A 20,093-nucleotide genomic window follows, 5' to 3' on the forward strand; every position below is an offset into this window, starting at 1 on the left:
TTGTCTCCAAGCAGAATTAAGAGGATACATGACCTTTACCAAATTAGGAGTTGTTTACCACAGAGAGCTCTCACCGTCGGGCTGGCGGAGGGTGGAAACCAGCGCCATCTTTTGGGTGCGGTATTCTGCAGCTCCTTACAGTTCCCCCTTTTTGTTTTAATATTATAGAAGTAGCAGTCTCTATCTGTTGTCAGATTTCAGTCATCTCTGCCTTAGGTTCAACCCCAGTGTCCCTATCTTACGCATGAAAGAGTCACTGTGTCACCCTCACAGGCTCATGTCTTAGGTTGAAGGGAACACATACATGCTTATTCACTCAGCAAGAGGGTAGGTGCCTGTCACTGAGCATGACTGATTCAGATACGCATCACTCACTCAGCAAGGGCGAGACAGACATCTATTTGTCTGTCAGCATTGATAACCATGCTTGAAGGGACTGTCCTGCTTCCATAGCAGCAAAGTCCTGTACCAACATGGCAGCTTGGGATTTCTGTGACTTCCTGATCCTGCATAGGCACCACAGGCAAACAAAAATGGCTAACAGCATCATAGAAAACATAACTCTTACTCCAGCCCATTCCTTAACTAAACTAAAGGATTGCTTAAGGGTAGTTAAGAGGGTATTAACAGTGGGCAGGCTCAGGTGTGTAGCATTCATAGCAACAATCTGTTGTGTCAGGGTGTCTGTCAGGTTCTCGAACTGTTGATTCAAATTTCCCTGAAGGTAGGCACTCAGCTGCCAACTCAGGTTGCTGTTCTCCGTGAAATTGTTGGCCATCCTGGAGGTGATACACAAAGAAGAAAAGGAATGAATGCATCCTATAGAAGATAAGGTTACTAAATCATGCACCTGTTCCTGCAACAGGTCCACTCTTTGATTCACAGTTAGAATGCCAGCTTTTAGGTGGGCCATCACTAGATCTCAAAGTAGTTAATGTTGTGGCTGTTTTTTCCACAATGTCATTGACTGTCTCAGCTGATTGGACCTGAGCAGCCATGGCAATGGCAGCAGTCATAGCCACTGCTGCAGAAAGGGTAATGGCAGTAACCAATGCTGCACTTACGCCAAAATCCCGTTTGGTTCTGATGATTTCCGTAATGGGAAATGTTCCTGTATCCGCTTTGACCGGAATAGGAACATACATAGGAATACTCATCACTACTGCTGTATTAGCAGAACCATTCCAACATTGACTAGCAATGCAGGAGATGTCAGTCGAATTGCACAAGATCACTTCTTTGGTAGCATTAGTAGCATTACAGAGCAGAAAGAAAAAAAGGAGCTTTTAAACATACTGGGCTAGCTGGAACAGTGAGATTATTCAAAGTTTTATGTATTGTTAAATTCTTAAGAGAAGGTCCCTTCTCATCCCTTGTACCAGAAATATTAAGAAGTCTTATGCAGAGATTCTGGAGAACCGCAAAAGGTTCAAGAGAAGTAAATGCTCCATGCTCGTTGGAGAGTACCCATTGAAACCATGGCAAGGTATTTTTGCTGCCTGTTCTTTGGGAACCTCCCTGAGTTAGGTTATACTGGTACTTGCCAAGAGGGGGAGTAAATTCAAAACCTGGAGCTATCAGTTTAAGTTTGTGGTCCAGACTCTGACAGGGTGTCCAATGAGGAGGATAGCCTCAATTTGGTGCACAATAAGGCAAGACTTGTCGAGCAGTGGAGTTCTCTTGACTAGAGCGTGAATTTGAGGGTCGGAGCCCCTCTATCAGCATCAGAAATGTAGTGATATTTACATCTTTGGTCCCATTTGTACAAGTGCCCGAGTCAGAACTAGCGCCTGTACTAAACTGAGTCAGGGCTTCAGTGAGCATAGCACTCGAGATCTGGTTATGAGTAAGGGGATCAAGCCAATTGCCAACAGAACCATTCTTCAACCAAATGCATGGGTTAGAATTACTAATAAAGGAGAAGCATAATGCTCCATGAAGAGAAATATTAGTGGCTGAATACTGGGCAGTGTCAAGGTCTAAACTGACACAAGGAAAACCCAATTCACAACTAGTAGAAAAGAAAACAGGCAAAACTTTAGATGTGCTATGAACAGGCAAGGGAATTGGCCATGCTTTCGCTATGGCCCACAGGATTTTTTCTCTGGCCTGGATCAGCCACGGTATTGTCAAGGTCAGCAGCAGGATCAATATCGGAGGCTTCATCTTGTTTGTTGCACCTCCTCATTAGTCTCTCTGGAATCCACACCGGGTCTTGCTGATCCTGAGGGAAAACACAAACAGAACCTCTCTCCCATGCTAACACTGGGTCCGGTCCATGCCATAGACCTGTAAGGATATCTTTCCATCTTACATAGCCCTTCTGAGCAGGTGCCTGAATCTGGTACCTATCGGTAGCAGAAAGGCCTTGTGAATCCAAATTTTAAAAATTCAGAGTAAAGAGAGCCAAGGATAGTTGTTCCTTTGGTGTTCTACCATGGCCTATTCCCCCTTTTTGTTTTAATAAACATTCTTTCAATGTGCAATGGGCTCTTTCAACTATTCCTTGTCCTTGGGGATTATAAGGTAGGCCATGGTTTAATTGGACTTCCATCTGTTTACAGAAGGAGGTAAAAGATTGAGCTGTATAAGCAGAGCCATTGTCAGTCTTTAATTGCTGAGGTTTTCCACAGGCAGCCCACGCCTCAAGGCAATGTCCCATGACATTGCGAGCCTTTTCCCCACTCATAGGGGTGGCATGGATGATGCCTGAACAGGTATCCACAGACACATGGATATATTTAAGAGTTCCAAATCCTGAAAAATGAGTTACGTCCATTTGCCAGCTCTTCAAGGGCAATAAATCTCTGGAATTGACCCCCAGGCTAGGGGGATGCAAGAAGGTTATACACTGTTGACAATTCAATACTATCTGTCTAGCTTCTCCTCGATAGCTGAAACCTTTGCTGTAAAGTTTTTGCAGATACGTGGAATTGTTTGTGAAATTGTTGTGCTCGCTCCATAGAGGAAGCGAAAAATACATATTCCTCTCTAGTACAGAGATCTACGATCTCATTGCCTTTTGATAGAGATCCAGGCACGTTGGTATGTGCTCTAATATGTTGTATAAAAAATTTCTGATCGCGATGCCAGATCAACTTTTGCAACTCCTGTAAGAGTTTGCAAACTGTACTATTAGGTTTGATAGGTCCTGCAACATGCAGGGCCTTAACAGCATTCACAACATATGCCGAATCAGAAATCAGATTAAAAGAGAACGGACAATTTCTAAACACTTAAAGAGCAATTTTACATTCAATAATCTGGGGGGAGCCAGGCTGATATTGAGAGCACACTGGTCCTGTTGCTTTATCCTATAGGCTCCACAGCCCGTCTTGGATCCATCAGTGAAAATATTTGTGGCTCCAGCAATAGGAGCTGCTGCAGTCATTTTAGGAAAAATGACCGGATGTTCTTTAAAAAATGACATTAGAGGGTGTTTTGGATAATGATTATCTATTTCTCCTGAAAATCCACATCGAAGAATGGCCCAATCATCCACAGTTCCACAAAGTATCTTAACTTGTTGAGCAGTATATGTGATTATAATCTTAATTGGTAGTCTCCCAAAATATTGAATACATTGCTGTATCCCATTTTGAGCCAAGTCAGCAACCACTGCAGGATAGTATTCAATAGTTTTTCCTGGGGAGGATTTAGAATAAATCCATAGTAACCGACCATCTTGCCATAGCAAAGCTGTAGGCTGGGAGAATGTTGGAAGCACATACAAAAGAATATCCATATTTTCTATTAGCCGTTTAAGGCTGGCATTTTGTAATTCTGTCTCCAATTTCTTAAAAGCTTCTCTGGCTTCAGCGGTTAACTGCCTAGGTGAATCTAATGCTGAATCACCATTGAGAATATTATACAATGGTTTCAACTCATTATTAGGTAATTTTAAATAACACCTTATCCAATTTATCTCTCCCAACAACTTTTGAAAATCATTAAGAGATTTTAAATTATCATTCCTAATCTCTATCTTTTGTGGAATAATTGTATGAGGGAGAATCTTAGCCCTTAGATAGTTAACAACAGTGTCCTTTGTACCTTTTCTTTGGTCTCGGTTGTGGGATAATAGGACTTGTATGACCCTGCAGAGTTTCCCAAGGCCTCAGCCTGGGACGTATCACATTCGTTTCATGATATCTTAAGATGTTTCTGAGTATTCATTTGGGAGTTTAAAACCCATATCCTTTAACAAATCTCTTCCCCATAGTGAAATTAGTAAGTCTAACACAAAAGGTTTCATGGTCCCTGAATGCCCTTCCTGATCTTTCCAAGGCAATTGTCTAGCACTCACATCAGGAGCCTTAGCATAACCCAAACCTTGTAAAGTTTGAGAAGAGACCTGTATAGGCCAGCCAGAGGGCCAATCTTTGGTGGCAATGATGCTCTTATCAGCTCCAGAATCTAGTAAGCCTAAAATTTTCTTACCATTTACTATTAACTCAAGGTTTAGATGTTGATCATGGTCTAAAGCTAGGAAAGTTAAGTTTGATCCAGTGGAACCAAAGTTTCCCTCTCCTCTCTGTCTTGCGCTGGAAACTTGTCATGCAAACTTGGCAAAAGCAGTAGCTGTGCTATCCTGTCTCCAGGAGAAATGGCTGTAATCCCTCTAGGAGATTATACCATGACCTTTACTACACCCATGTAATCAGGATCTAAAACTCCAGGATGTACTCATAAACCTTTCAATGCTGCAGATGATCTTCCTATAAGCAAGCCTACTGTGCCAGGCTCAAGGGGTCCCTTAAAATCAGTGTCAACAAGCTGGACCCTCATTCTGGGAGTTAATATGAGTCTGGTGGTGGAGCGTAAGTCCAGCCCCGTGGAGCCTGTAGTGGCTCTCCTCTGTCCCTCGGATGACAAAGAGAGGGCCAGGTTTCGGGACTCTGCTCCTGGTTCTGATCCTCCATGGCCCCATATATTTGTGGGCCCTGGGGTCATGGGCCCCGTCGTCCGTTTTTTTGGACGGGCTCCTCCATACCCCTGAACAAGAAGCTGTCCACTGATGTCTTTTACTGATCTACAATCCTTAGCCCAATGATTTCCTTTTTTACATCTAGGGCATAAGCCAGGTTGCTTAGGGCACAGAGCAGAGTTATTGACTTTAGTGTTTCCTCCCTCGGGGCATTGCTTTTTCAAATGCCCTTGCTTGCTGCATTTAAAGCAAGCTCCTGAACCTCTGCCTTTCTTAGTTAATTGCATCACAGCAGCTGCTAGGCCAGCATTAGTCAGCAGACCCCCTAACTCCCTACAGACTTTCATCCAGACTTCAAGGCCTTTACCCTTATATGGAGTTACTGCAGCCCTACACTCCTTTGTACACTGTTCATAAATCAGCTGTTTGATCAAAGGCATAGCAGCATCTGGATCCCCAAACACTGTTCCTGCAGATTCTACCATTCTTGCCACAAAGTCTGAAAAGGGTTCCATAAGACCTTGTAATATCTTTGTAAGATTTCCACTGACCTCACCTTTGTTAGACAGAGACCTCCAAGCCCTAATGGCTATTTGATTAATCTGATCATACACATGAGGAGGATATCCTTTTTGTTGCTGTGCAAAACGTCCTTGACCAAGAAGCATGTGTACATCCCAATATTGATCACCAGCTGCGGGATTAATCACACCTTGATCATTGGCAAATTCAATTTGGAAAGCTCTCCAATCCAAATATTGTCCTGGTGATAAGCAAGCTCTTACCAAATTCGTCCAATCACTGGGTGTCATACAGAAGCGACTGAGTGCTTCTACCTGGGCAATTGTAAAAGCTGCTGTCACCCCATAGGTGCGTACCGATTCTGCCAGAGCTTTAACTATTTTAAAGTCAATTGGTTCATGATATCTCTGTTGGTTACCATCTGTAAAAACTGGATAAGCCAGTGCTCGAGTAATCCGAAGCTCAGTGCGAACCGTATGCCACACTTCCGGACAGAAGTTGGAGCAACCAGGAGCTACTACTTCCTCTTTCGAGCAGTAGGCGGGAGGAGCAATAGGGCGGTGCCCTTGCTTTACAGCCGCCATTTTAGAGCACTGTTTTTTTGGTATTTTTAAAGAATGTTTTTCCATGAGCTCAATAATCTCTCCCTCCTCATCCTCCGTGAGGTCCTCATCCTCACATATGTCCTGTTCTGATTCTGAATTCTCTCCTGGTTCTTTTAACTCCTTCCTCAACTTTCCTAGAGAAGGATAGACTCACTTCTTCTCCCCTTTTGGTTTCTCCTTTTCTCTCTCACTCTCTGACCGTTCTGATCTTTCTTCTTGGAGCATTTCAAGTGCAGCCTGTCCATTCACTATAGCTTTCTTATTTCCCCCTTTGTCCTCTAGACAGCTGCGCACCAGATGCCAAACCAGGCGAACACTCGGCTTCAACGTTCCTTGCTCCCAGGCAAAATCCAGGTCTTTCCCTTATTTATCCCAACTATCCACCGTGAGATTGCCCGAGGCAGCGAACCAGGGTGCAATGGTGTCGCATTTATTCAGGAACTTCTGTAACGTGGCTTTCGTTATCCTTAAATTTTTAGAATGAAGCAGCTCTTGAAGAGCCAGAAAAATTGGATGTGATTGTGACGTTCCCATTGTGCTTTTGTCTTAGTAATTTGCTCTCCGAAGGTGTGCAAGTCAGGTAACACCACCAGAAAACAAAAGCCCACACTGCAATGTTAAAGAGCAGATAAATCACCACTATAATAGTGGGGTCCATTCACTTACTCTCACTCTGCAAGTTAAAGCAGAAGCAAGGTTTTTTACTTTTGGTTTGCTTTTGTCGCAAACAGTGTTGCTCCATTCCGGAGACTTTACTGCCTCTTTCCCGAGGGCTTTGGTACTCCTTTACCAGAGACCTATCTCCTCTTTCCTGAGGACCTTGGTGCTCCTTTACCGGAGACCTATCTCCGCATTCATGGTGGACTTTATGGTTCCACTTACCTTGGGAACTAACTGGCGCCGCCCCGACTGTGAGAAGTTCTGATACCCCGTATGGGCCAACACTTGCGGCGTCCATCCTTGACTAGCAAGAAGGATGCCACACCGAGGAATCTTTTTCAACACAGTTTAATCGGGAACCTCTTTGCTTTACAGTGTATAATGGCGGCGGCCCCAGGTCGAGGGAGATGGGGCCTGATATAGTCTACATCTACCAATCACCTAACCCTACGTGGTGCGCCAGGATTGGTTGTCTCCAAGCAGAATTAAGAGGATACATGACCTTTACCAAATTAGGAGTTGTTTACCACAGAGAGCACTTGCCATTGGGCTGGCAGAGGGCGGAAACCGGCGCCATCTTTTGGGTGCGGTATTCTGCAGCTCCTTACACTCTGTAACCCTGACCCTATGACCCACACACACCCAGAAATGTACAGTCATGACTAACTACTTGTTATGATATAGTTCTTTTTAACTGTAACTGTAACCTGTTCATTCAGACATTCAAGGACTATTTTGATGCTACCTTGACCACCTAATCTTGTTATGGCAGAACACCTTGGCTTGTTTGTTTAGATAATCGAAGTCTTCTTGTGGTTTTCTCACTTAAAAATCCTTCCCTCACCCTGCTTTGTATGACAGTCTCAAGTTTGCCTCAGAGGTTGTCATCATGTTAACAGTAATAAATAATTTTTTTAATTATAATTGAATTTAGTCTCTAGACTTTACCCAGGGATCAGAAACTCCATAAAATTATTACTTAGAATAGTGCCCAACTCCCCACTTAGCAGCTCCCATCCAATGTCCCAGGATAAAAATGACCTTCAAATGTCCTACTAGAAATGATTCTAAAAGTGCTTAGCTGTGGGTGTCTGCTTCTGTTTCTATCAGCTACTGGATGAAGGCTCTATGATGGCCTATAAGGTAGTCATCAATTTCATTATCAAAGAAGGGCATTTAAGGTAGTCTCTCCCCCTATTGCTTAGAAATATCTCCAATATCTTAGATAGGTAGGATCAGCATAGTAAAAATGGCAATCTTGTCAAAAGCAATGTACAGATTCAATGCAATTCCCAACAAAAATCCCAACCCAATTCTTCACAGACCTTAAAAGAATGATACTCAACTTTATATGTAAAAACAAAAAACCCAGGATAGCCAAAATGACCCTGTATAATAAAGGAACTTCTGGAGCCGTCAACTTCCCTAGACTCCAAGCTCTATTATAGACCCATAGTCCTGAAAACAGCTTGGTATTAGCACAAAAATAGACAGGTAGACCAATGGAATTGAATTGAAAACCCTGATATTAACCCACATGCCAATGAATACCTGATTTTTGACAAAGAAGATAGTTACACAATGGAAAAAAGAAAGCATCTTCAACAAATGGTGTCAGCATAACTGGATTCTGACATGCAGAAGATTGCAGGTAGACCCATATCTATTGCCATGCACAAAACTTAAGTCCAAATAGATCAAAGACCTCAACTTAAATTCAGCCACACTGAACCTCCTAGAAGAGAAGTTAGGTGGTACTCTTGAACGAATTGATACAGGAGACTGCTTTCGGAACATGACACCAATAGCAAAACATTGAGATTTACCATTAATAAATGGCACCTGCTGAAAGAGAGAAGCTTCTGTAGGGCAAAGGACACAGTCAGGAAGACAAAATGCCATCCCAAAGAATGGGAAAAGATATCCACCAATGCCACATCTGACAGAGGACTGATCACCAAAATATGCAATGAACTCAAGAAGCAAGCCACCAAAACACCAAACAATGAAATTAAAATTTGGAGTGCAGAACTAAATAGACAATTCTCAAAAGAAGAATCCAAAATGGCTGAAAGACACTTGAGTAAATACTCAACACCCTTAGCCATCAGGAACATGCAACTAAAAACCACTCTGAGATACAATCTAACTCCTGTCAGAATGACTAAAATCAATTACACAATGACAATCTATGCTGGAGAGGATGTAGAGAAAGAGGATCTTTCCTCCATTGCTTCTGGAAGTGCAAACTTGTACAACCACTTTGGAAATCAGTACGTCAGTTTCTCCTGAAAATGGGAATCAGTCTACCTCAAGATCCAGCAATTCCTCTCTTGGGCACATACCCAAAGAATGCACACTCATACAATAAATAAATATGTTCAACTATGTTCATAGCAGCATTATTTGAAATAGCCAGAACCTGGAAGCAACCAAGATGCCCCTCAGCTGAAGAATGGATAGAGAAATTGTGGTACATTTATACAGTGGAGTACTACTCAGCTGAGAAAACAATGGAATCTTGAAATTCACAGGCTAATGGATGGAACTAGAAGAAACCATCCTGAATGAGCTAACCTCATCACAAAAGATAAACATGGTATGTACTCACTCTTATTTTTATTTTTAGACATAGAGCAATGGATCACTAGTCTACAATCAACACTGCCAGAAGAGCTAGGAAACAAGAGAAGAATACATAGTCTGTCGAAGAAGGGGATAGGGACAAGAACCCCTGACCAAAGTGGGAGCCCAGGGGCTGGGAGAGGAAGGAGAGCTTTCATACTGTCGTTGTTTGAAGTAGAAACAGACACCCACAGCTAAGCACTGAACCATACTACTGGAATTCAGTTATGAAGAGAGAGGAGGGATGAGCAAAAGAGCCAAGACAGGGCTTGAATGACCTGCAGAAACAGTGGACCTGACCTACTCATAGCATGGAGACTCTTGTCATAAAGCTGGGGGAAAAGCATTAGACCAAACCAAGCCCTCTAAATGTGGGTGCCAGCTAGAAGGCGAAGACAGTCTATTGGACCTCTAACAGTGGAGCCAGTCTTTATCCCAAGAGCACAATGGACATTGGGAGCCCATTCCCTCTGGTGAAATACTATTGCAGCTCAGATAGAGCAAGGAGGGACTAGGCTCTCCCCTATATGATATGACAGAATTTGAAGGTCCCTTGGGGGGGGGGGCTCACTATCCCTGGGAGGAGTTGGGCAGTAGGTATGGGGTGTTGGTGAGAAACATGGGAGGAAGGGGGGCAAGTGAATGGAGGGATGGATATGTAAGTATCATAGTAATTAAAGTATTTAAATAAAATTTAAAAACAAAACAAACAAAATAACCCACCACACCTCCATGGTGGAGGCAGTGGCACACACCTTTAATCCCAGCTCTTCAGATGCAGAGGCAGCAGGATCTTTTTGAGTGTGAGGCCAGCCTGGTCTACAGAATTAGTGCCAGGATAGGCTCCAAAGCTAAACAGAGAAAACCCATCTCAAAAAAAAAAAATAAAAAAAGGAACACCATGCACTCGGGGATAGAGGCAGTGGCAGCTCCAAAGCTACACAGAGTAACTCCATCTCAAAACAAAAAAGAACACCATGCAATGGGTGGTGGAGGTAGTGAAACATGCCCTTAATCCCAGCATTGGGATGCGGAGGCAGATGGATCTCCATGAGTTTGAGGTCAATCTGGTCTACAGAGTGAATTTCAGGACAGCCATGGAACCCTACCCGGTGTTATTTTTATTATATATCTTGGGGGTTGGGGAGTGGTGCGAGACAGTGTTTCTCTGATGCTTTGGAGGCTTGTCCTGGAACTTGATCTTGTACAGGGGGCTGATCTCGAACTCACAAAGATCTGCCTCTGCCTCTCTGCCTGCCTCTCTGCCTGCCCCTCTCTCTGTCCCTCTCTCTGCCCCTCTCCGGCGCCTCTGCCCCTCTCCCGCGCCTCCGGGCCTCTCCCGAGCCTTCGCACCTCCGCGCCTCTGCCTCATCTTACAAAAATAAAGCCTGTTTGAAGGTCAGAGGGAGGAGCAGGCCACCGGGAAACCATAGAGTTCTGGTGGGCTGGGCAGACAGACAGGAAGTGAGGTATCTGGGCAGAAACAGCATATAAGAAGGAAGAAATTGGAGGAAATTGTTCTTCTCTGCTGAGACGCCAAGGAGGTTCTGCCTGTAGTAGGCCACACTCCACAATTAAAGCCCTGTAAGAACTGACGGAGACATCTGGTTGCCTGGACAGTCACCCAAATTTCCTCTGTAATGTTGGGGCATCCAGCTTCAGCCTATAGGCCAGTGTGTCTGACATACTTCTCCATTTCAGCAGGAACCCTTCAGTACTGTCTTGTTTTGTAAGTTCAGCAGTCACTTTCTTGTGAGTCCTGTATGTCTAGTTTATATAGCAAGAAATAGTCCAGCAAGAGCAATTTCTTCCTCAAATGGCTAATCTTGCCTGGTTGAAGGCCAACTCCATAACAAGTTTATTTGCTGCCCTTCATCCTTTTTGATGTACTTGGTGTGCCAGGAGCAGTTGTGTTTCACTGTCATGAAAATACCTAAACCATTTAAACGTTATATATTCTGTAGATCTTTGAAAGATTTGAAGAATAACTATCCATCTCAAATACATTTCTGTATATCAAGAAAACCTAGCTAATCTAACTACAATTTTTGACTATTATAGGTGGCTGTATAATCTGTATTTAATTATGCATATCATTTTAAAAAGATCTGTAGAAATACAATACCTAAACAAGACGAGACAGATACCACAAAATTGATCTTAAAGTTGTTTCAATAAATGAAAATCATTACCAATGCAAAGTATTCCTATATCGTATTTACCCTTTTTTTCTTTTAAAAAGAGATTGACTGTGATCATTACCACTTATAAGCAACCCCATTTAAATGAAAACAAATATTTATAAACAAGATTGGACCTGCTGAGACCAGAAAGGCCACCCTGAGTCCAGACACACCTCCCCATTGTCACCCCTCTTCTCTCTGCCCTTTGCCTGTTGCCTGAGCCTGAGCCCTCCACTTGAGACAGGGAGAGACCCCACCTGCACCCACTGGGAGAAGGGATGAGGAGACAACAGAATAAGAACACACTCAACAACAAAAAGACCAATATGACATCACCAGAATCTAGTGACTCCACACCAACAAGAACTGAAAAATCCAATTGAGAGTATGAATAAGAGATGGACCTTAACAATTATCTTATGAAGATAATAGAGAACATTAAAGATGAAACAAGAAAATCCCTTAAAGATATAGAAGAAAAAACAAGCAAAAATTGCATGAAATGGAGGAACAGACAAACCAAAGAATCCAAGAAAAAAATCTCTTAAAGAATCTAAAGAAAGTCAAGAAAAGCCAACCAAACAAGGCAAGGAAACAATTCAAACAGTTCATTGTTTGAAAGCAGAATTATAAACAATAAAGAAAACACAGAAGGAGGGGATTCTGGAAATACAAAAGCTGGGTAAATAATCAGGAACCAGTGATGTAAGTATAACCAATAGAATATAAGAGATGGAAGAGAGAATTACAGGTGTTGAAGACTCACTAGAGGATATAAAGTCATCCACCAAAGAAAATCTCAAGTCCAACAACTCCCCAACACAAAATATCCAGTAAATATGGGATGCCGTGAAAAGACCAAACCTAAGAATAATAGGTATAGAAGGAGGTAAAGAAATCATCTCAAAGGTACAGAAAACATTTTCAACAAAATCATAGATGATACCTTCCCCAACCTAGAGAAGGGTATGGCTATGAAAGTGCAAGAAGCTTACCAAATAGAAAGGACCACAAAAAGAAGTATCCTTGCCAAATAATAATCAAATCACCAAACTTACAGAATAAAGAAAAAATATTAAGAGCAGCAAAAGAAAAAGGCCAAGTAACATATAAAGGCAGACCTATCTGAATAATACATGACTTCTCAATGGAAACTAGAAAAGCCAGAAGATCCAAGATAGATGTTCTACAAATGCTAAGGGGACATTGATGCCAGCCTAGATTATTCAGCAAAGCTTTCTATCATTATAGATGGTGAAAACAAGATATTACATAACAAACCAGATTTAAGCAATACATAGCCACAAATCCAGCACTTTAGAAAGTACTGTAAGGAAAACTCCAAGGCAACATGGATAACTACACTCAAAAAAATCATAGGCATTACATAATGCCAGATTACCAAACACCAAAAAAGGAGGGAAATCCACACACAATAACACCAACAATAACAAATACAAAACAGACAAGAATCAGCAATCAATGGTCATTAACATCCCTCAATGTCAATGGTCTTTACTTGCCTATAAAAAGATACAGGCTAACACAATGATGCGAAGACAGAATCCATCCTTCTGCTGCATACAAGAAACACATCTCAACTTCAAAAACAGATGGTACATCAGAGTAAAGTGTTGGGAAAAGATTTTCCAATCAAATGGATCCAACAAACAAGCTGGTGTAGTAATCCTAATATCTAACAAATTAGACTTCAAACTAAAATCAATAAAATGAGATGAAAACAGACATGTCACACTCATCACAGGAAAAGTCCATCAAGGTGAATCCTCAATTCTGAACATTTAGGCCCCAAATACAAAGGCAACCACATTCATAAAAGAAATATTACTAAAGCTCAAATCACACATAAAACCTCAAACACTTATAGTAGGAGACTTCATCGACCTGCTCTCACCACTAGACTGAATCACTAGACAGAGACTTAACAAAGAATCAAAAGAACTAACAGAAGTTATGACTGAATTGTGATTAACAGACATCCATAGAACATTCCATCCAAATACAAAAGAAGAAACCTTCTTCTTAGTGCCACATGGAACCTTCTCTAAAATTGACCACATACTGGGCAACAAAGCAAACCTCCACAGATACAAAAAATTTGAAAAACCCCCTGTATCTTATCAGATCACCATGCTTTAAAGTTAGAATTCAACAACATCACAAATTCCAGGAACCCTACAAACTCATGAAAATTTAATAATGCCCAATTGCACCATTCCTATGTCAAGGAAGAAATTAAAAAAATTAAATACTTCCTAGAATTTAAAAAGAATGAAGACACAACGTACCCAAACTTATGAGACACTTTGAAGCAGTGTTAAGAGGAACATTCATAGCACTATGTGCCCACATGAAAAACTAGAGAATAGTCACACTAGAGAAGTAACAGTGCAACTGAAAGCTTTAGAAAAAAAGGAAGAAAACTCTCCCTGGAGGAGTAGATGCCAGGAAATAATCAAACTGAGGGCTGAAATAAATAATGTAGAAACTACAAAAACAGTACAAAGACTCAATGAAACAAAGAGTTGGTTGTTCTAGAAAGTCAATAAAACCAACAAACCTTTATCCAAACTGACCAAAAGACAGAGAGAAAGCATGCTAATTAAGAAAATCAGAAATGAAAAGGGGACATGACTATGGACAATTAGGAAATCCAGGGAATCAACAAGTCATACTTGGAAAACCTGTACTCCACAAAATTTGAAAATCTAAAGGAATTGGACAATTTTTGTATAGATATCACTTACCAAAATTAAGTCAAGAATAGATAAGCAATTTAAACATATCTATAACCCCTAATGAAATAGAAGCAGTCATGAAAAGTCTCCCAGTTACAAAAAGCCCAGGGCCCGATGGTTTCAGTGCAGAATTCTACCAGAAATTCAAAGAAGAGCCAATACTAGTACTCCTCAAATTGTTTCACACAATAGCAGCAGAAGGAACCTTGGCAAACTCTTTTCTGAGGCTTCTATAATCTGGGTACCCAAGCCACACAAAGACACAAGTAAGAAAGAGAACTACAGACAAATATCCCTCATGAACATTGAGGCAAAAATACTCAATAAAATTCTGGCAAATTGGATCCAAGAACACAACTGAGAAGTCGTTCACCATGATCAAGTAGGCTTCATCACAGAATGCAAGGATGGTTCAACATAGGAAAATCCAACAATGTGATCCAGCATATAAACAGATTGAGAAAGATAAACCACATGATCATCTCACTACACGCCAAAAAAGCCTTTGAGAAAATCCAACACCCTTTCAGGATAAAGGTCTTGGAGAGATCATGGATACCAAGAACATACCCAAACACAATAAAACAATATACAGCAATCCAACAGGCAACATCAAACTAAATGGAGAGAAACTTAACATGATTCCTATAAAGACAAGGACAAGGCAAGGCTGTTCACTCTCTCCATACTTGTTCAATATTGTCCTTTAAGTTCTAGCTAGAGTAATAAGACAACAAAAGGAGATCAAGGGGATTCAAATTGGAAAAGAAGAAATCAAACTTTTACTATTTTCAGATGATATGATAGTATACATAAGTGACCCAAAAATCTCTACCAGGAAACTCCTTCAGCAAAGTGTCTGGATGCAAGATTAACTCAAAAACATCAGTAGCCCTACTATATACAGATGATAAATGCACTGAGAAGGAAGTCAGAGAAACATCACCCTTTACAATAGCCACAAACAATGTAAAATGTCTTGGGGTAACGCTAATCAAACACATGAAACACCTGTATAGTAAGAACTTTGAGTCTGTTAAGAAAAAAATTAAAGAAGATACCAGAAAATGGAAAGGTCTCCCATGCTTTTGGATAGGTAGGATCCAAATAGTAAAAGTGGCAATCTTGCCAAACACAATCTACACATTCAATGCAATTCCCATCAAAATCCCAACACAATTCTTCACAGACCTTGAAAGAACAGTATTCAACTTCCTATGAAAAAAAAACCAGGATAGCCCAAACAACCCTGTACAATAAAGGAACTTCCAGAGGCATCCCCATCCCTGGCTTCAAGCTCTATCATTGAGCCATAATCCTGAAAACAGCTTGGTATTGGAACAAAAATAGACAGATTGACCAATGGAGTAGAATTGAAAACCCAGATATTAACTCATACACCTATGATCACCCAATTTTTGACAAAGAAGCTAAATTTATAGGATGCAATGAAGAAAGCTTCTTCAACAAATTGTTCTGGCATAACTGGATTCAGACATGTAGAAGATTAAAGATAGATCCATATCTGTCTCCATGCACAAAACTTAAGTCCAAATGGATCAAAGACCTCAACATAAATTTAGCCACACTGAACCTCTTAGAGGAGCAGGTAGCTGGTACCCTTGAATGGATTGGTATAGGAGATCACTTCCTGAATATAACACCAGTAGCACAGCCATTGACATCAACAATTAATAAATGGGGCCACCTGAAACTGAGAAGCTTCTGTAAGGCAAATGACTCAGTCAGCAAAACAAAATGGCAGCCCACACAATGGCAACATCTGACATAGTACCGATTTCCAAAATATGCAATGAACTCAAGAAGCTAGCCACCAAAACACCAAGCAATACAATTAAAAGTGTAGTGCAGATCTACATAGAGAATTCTCAAAAGAGGAATCTAAATTGGCTGAAAGACACTTAAGAAAGTACACAACATCCTTACCCATCAAAGAAATGCAACTCAAAACAACTCTGAGATAACATCTTACTCCTGTCAGAATGGCTAAAATCAAAAACACCAACACAGACTATGCTGGAGAGGATGTGGAGAAAGAGGAACACTCCTCCTTTGCTAGTGGGTGTGCAAACTTGTACAGCCACTGTGGAAATCTGCATGACATTTTCTCAGGAAAATGGGAATCAGTCTATCTCAAGATCCAACAATTCCTCTCTTGGGCATATACCTAAAGAATGCACATTCATACAATAAAACATGTTCAAATATGTACATAGCAGCATTATTTGTAATAGCCAGAACCTGGAAACAACATAGATGTCCCTCAACTGAAGAATAGATAGAGAAATTGTGGTATATTTTCTCAATGTGCTACTGCTCAGCAAAAGAAAACAAACAAAAACCAAAAACCAAACAAACCAAACAACAACAACAAATCCAACCGAATCATGAAATTTGCAGGCAATTGGATGGAACTAGAACAAACCATCATGAGTGAGGTAATCCAGTTGTAAAGAGACAAACCTGGTATGTACTCACTCATATATGATTTTTAGACATAGAGCAAAGGATTACTAGCCTACAATCCACACCACCAGAGGCTCTAGGAAGCAAGAAGGACCCCAAGAGAAGTTTACATAGTCCATTGAAGAAGGGGGGATACGAACCCCTGAGGAAATTGTGAGCATGGGTGGTAGGAGAGAAGAACTAGGTGGGAAGAGGATGGGGGAGCAGAACAAGAGGATTGAGACAGTGAATCAATAGAGGAGGGCAAGAAAGGAGATGCCTTGATAGAGGAGACAGCACAGGTTTTGAGAGAGGTCTGGTACAGGGGAAATATTAGAGGATCCACAGTGATGACCCAAGCAAAGAATCTATGCAGTGGAGGAGAGGCTGCCTTTGATGACCTTCCCCTATAATGAAACTGATGACTACCTTGGTTACCATTCCTAGAGCCTTCATCTTGTATATAAACAGTGGTTCTCGGCCTTCTTCATTATGCAACCCTTTAATATAGTCTTTCATGTTGTGCTGACCCTAATCATTATTTTCATTGCCACTTCATAACTGTAATTTTGCCACTGAAATGACTCATAATATAAATATCTGATATTTCTCATTGTCTTATGGGACATTTGACTCCAGATGGGTCAAGCTCCACAGTTGCAATAATAAACCTATCATCAGCCAGGCATTCATGGCACATGCCTTTAATCCCAGCACTCAGGAGGCAGAGGCAGGCAAATCTCTATGAGTTTGAGTCCAGCCTGGTCTACAAGAGCTAGATCCAGGACAGCCTCCAAAGCCACAGAGAAACCCTGTCTCAAAAAACCACACAAAAAATAAGATAAGCCTATTATCATTAATAAGATTTTTTTGCAAAGCTAGTTTTTTCTATTTCCATTTAATATACAGGAACGAGTGAGTACTGAAAGTCTCAATCCTAAACATCAATCCTAAAGACAGAAAATGTGCTCATGAGCACTTAATCCAGAAATGTCATGTGGTCTGAATCTAGGAATTCTGTCAATCAACCTCTGGCTCAGCAGTCACAGACTGGATTTGTAGCAGAGAATCAGAAAACAAACACTTTCTTCACTGTGAAACATTGGAAACTGACGACATGGTACATTTTTACTCTTGGCAGAGTAAGAAAAAAAAAACAGCCAAGTCTGAGGTAGTGTTCTTTTCTAAGCATCGTTTCTCTCCTCTCTTGCACCTGCATGGGAATCCTTGACATGGGAATGTTTCATTGAAAATTTAAGATGTTAACAAAGTCATATATCTCATTTAAAGTATTTAACTAGTCTGAAAGTCTTTGCTCCAGATATCGTTGCATAATGCCATTCACAATACAAAGGTCATAGTGGAAATCAATGCATTTCTGTTAAGCTGCAGTTTTCACATTTGGATCTAAAATGCCCCTCAAAGTCCATGTGATAGAATGCTGGCTCCTCAGGGTGCTGAACTGGATGATGGTGGGATTTTCAAAATTCAAGTCTAGTGTTAAGTCTTTAGGTTATCAATAACATACCCACAAGGAGGGATGTTATGCCACAATCATTCTATTTTGTTTTCTGTCTCTGAGATAATTATCTTTTTGTTTGCCACACAGTAGTCACCACAAACTGAAAGCAACATGGCTATCTGATCATATTTTGAGGATGTCTGGAAGGCAAACAACATTAGTAATTCAAATGGTTTTTGTTCATCAAAATCGCACAAATAAAGCCTGTTTCTTTAAGCTCACTTTACTTCAAAGAAAAGAGAGTGAATTAAAAGTCTGAAGCATTAACATGTTTAAGAATGTTACCTTTGAATTATTCCATATGCCTTTAAGCCACTTTGTACACTTAGTTGGAAGTGGTCTGGGTAATAAAATGTTTGTTCATGGCTCCACCTCTTGGAAATTGTCTAGTTAGAGTCTAATTATGAAGAGACACCATAACCATGACAACTCCTACAAATGAAAACATTTAATTGCTACTGTCTTACAGTTTAAGAGGTTTAATACATTATCATCCTGAAGGGAAACCTGACAGCGTTCAGGCAGACATGGTGAGGAAGGAGCTCAGAGTCATACATCTTGATGTAAAGGCAGCAGCAACAGACTGAATTGAACTTTTGAAACCTCAAAAGCCACCCCCCCATAGTGACACACTTCATCTAGCAAAGTCACAAGTACTACAAAAGGCCACATCTCCCGATAGTGCCACTCCCTATGGAACAAATATTCAAACACAGGAGTCCATGGGGGGCTATTTCTATTCAAAATATCATAGACATGAAGACAAATAAGAGAACAATTATTCAATAAAGCTTCACTTTTACAGTAAAAACCAAGCCTGAGAACTGCCAGGAATAATGAGTGTCATCATTTGTCAAAAGCCAGAGCAAAAACAAAAGTATTGAAATAAGCAGTGATAATGTCCCCTAGTGGTGATGCTTTCTATTAGGGCAACAATAGGAGCCTGTTATTGGTCTTGAAGCACCTTCATGATTTCTTTAATTGTTAAGAGGCTACTGAGAAATACTTCAATCCAGGTATGATGGTGGATGTCCTTTGGTATGTTGTGAATATATTTTTCTCTTATTGGTTGATGAATAAAGCTGTTTCAGCCAATGGACAGACAGAATGTAGCCATGCAGGAAGTATAGGCAGGGTTACTAGACTAGAAGAATGCTGGGAAGAGGAATATAGAGAGTGAATCACCATGAGATGACATGTAACTACCTGAAAGATAGGATGCCCAGGCATTCTCTGGTAAGCCATGTGGATATATATATGATATATTCATATATATATATATATATATATATATATATATATATATATATATATGAAAGGACTAGCCGATAAGAAGCCTGAGTCATTAGCCAAAGAATTTATAAGTAATATAAGCCTCAGTGTGTTTATTTGGGTCTACACAGCTACAAGATGGAACAGGAAAGTTTCTAAAGGTAGAAACTTTCATCTACATAGATTTAATTGTCCATCCATCAATGGTAACAGTTTTTAAAAGCATGTGATTTCTTAAATCGATATTGCACCATTGAAGAACAAGCTAAATAGAGAAATCCTTGGGTAGACTGTCTCATTCCATAACTTGGATTAGGTCGTGAAAAACATTACTTGAGAAATATGTTCATTAAAACATCATTCATTACAGGAAGAAACACATGATAAATTCAAGAAGTAACTTGAAGTTGCTTTTACATAATAGAATGTGTATCCACTACAAGCCATGTATTTAAGTTATGTAGGAAGAGGTACCCCCACATGTTCTGTGTGTAACTAATAGGACAGATAATTTGTTTCATGTGTAAAGGACAAAACTTAGTGCTGTTAGAG

This window comes from Cricetulus griseus, chromosome 8, assembly GCF_003668045.3.
Source record: "Cricetulus griseus strain 17A/GY chromosome 8, alternate assembly CriGri-PICRH-1.0, whole genome shotgun sequence".
In the NCBI taxonomy this organism is placed as follows: domain Eukaryota; kingdom Metazoa; phylum Chordata; class Mammalia; order Rodentia; family Cricetidae; genus Cricetulus; species Cricetulus griseus.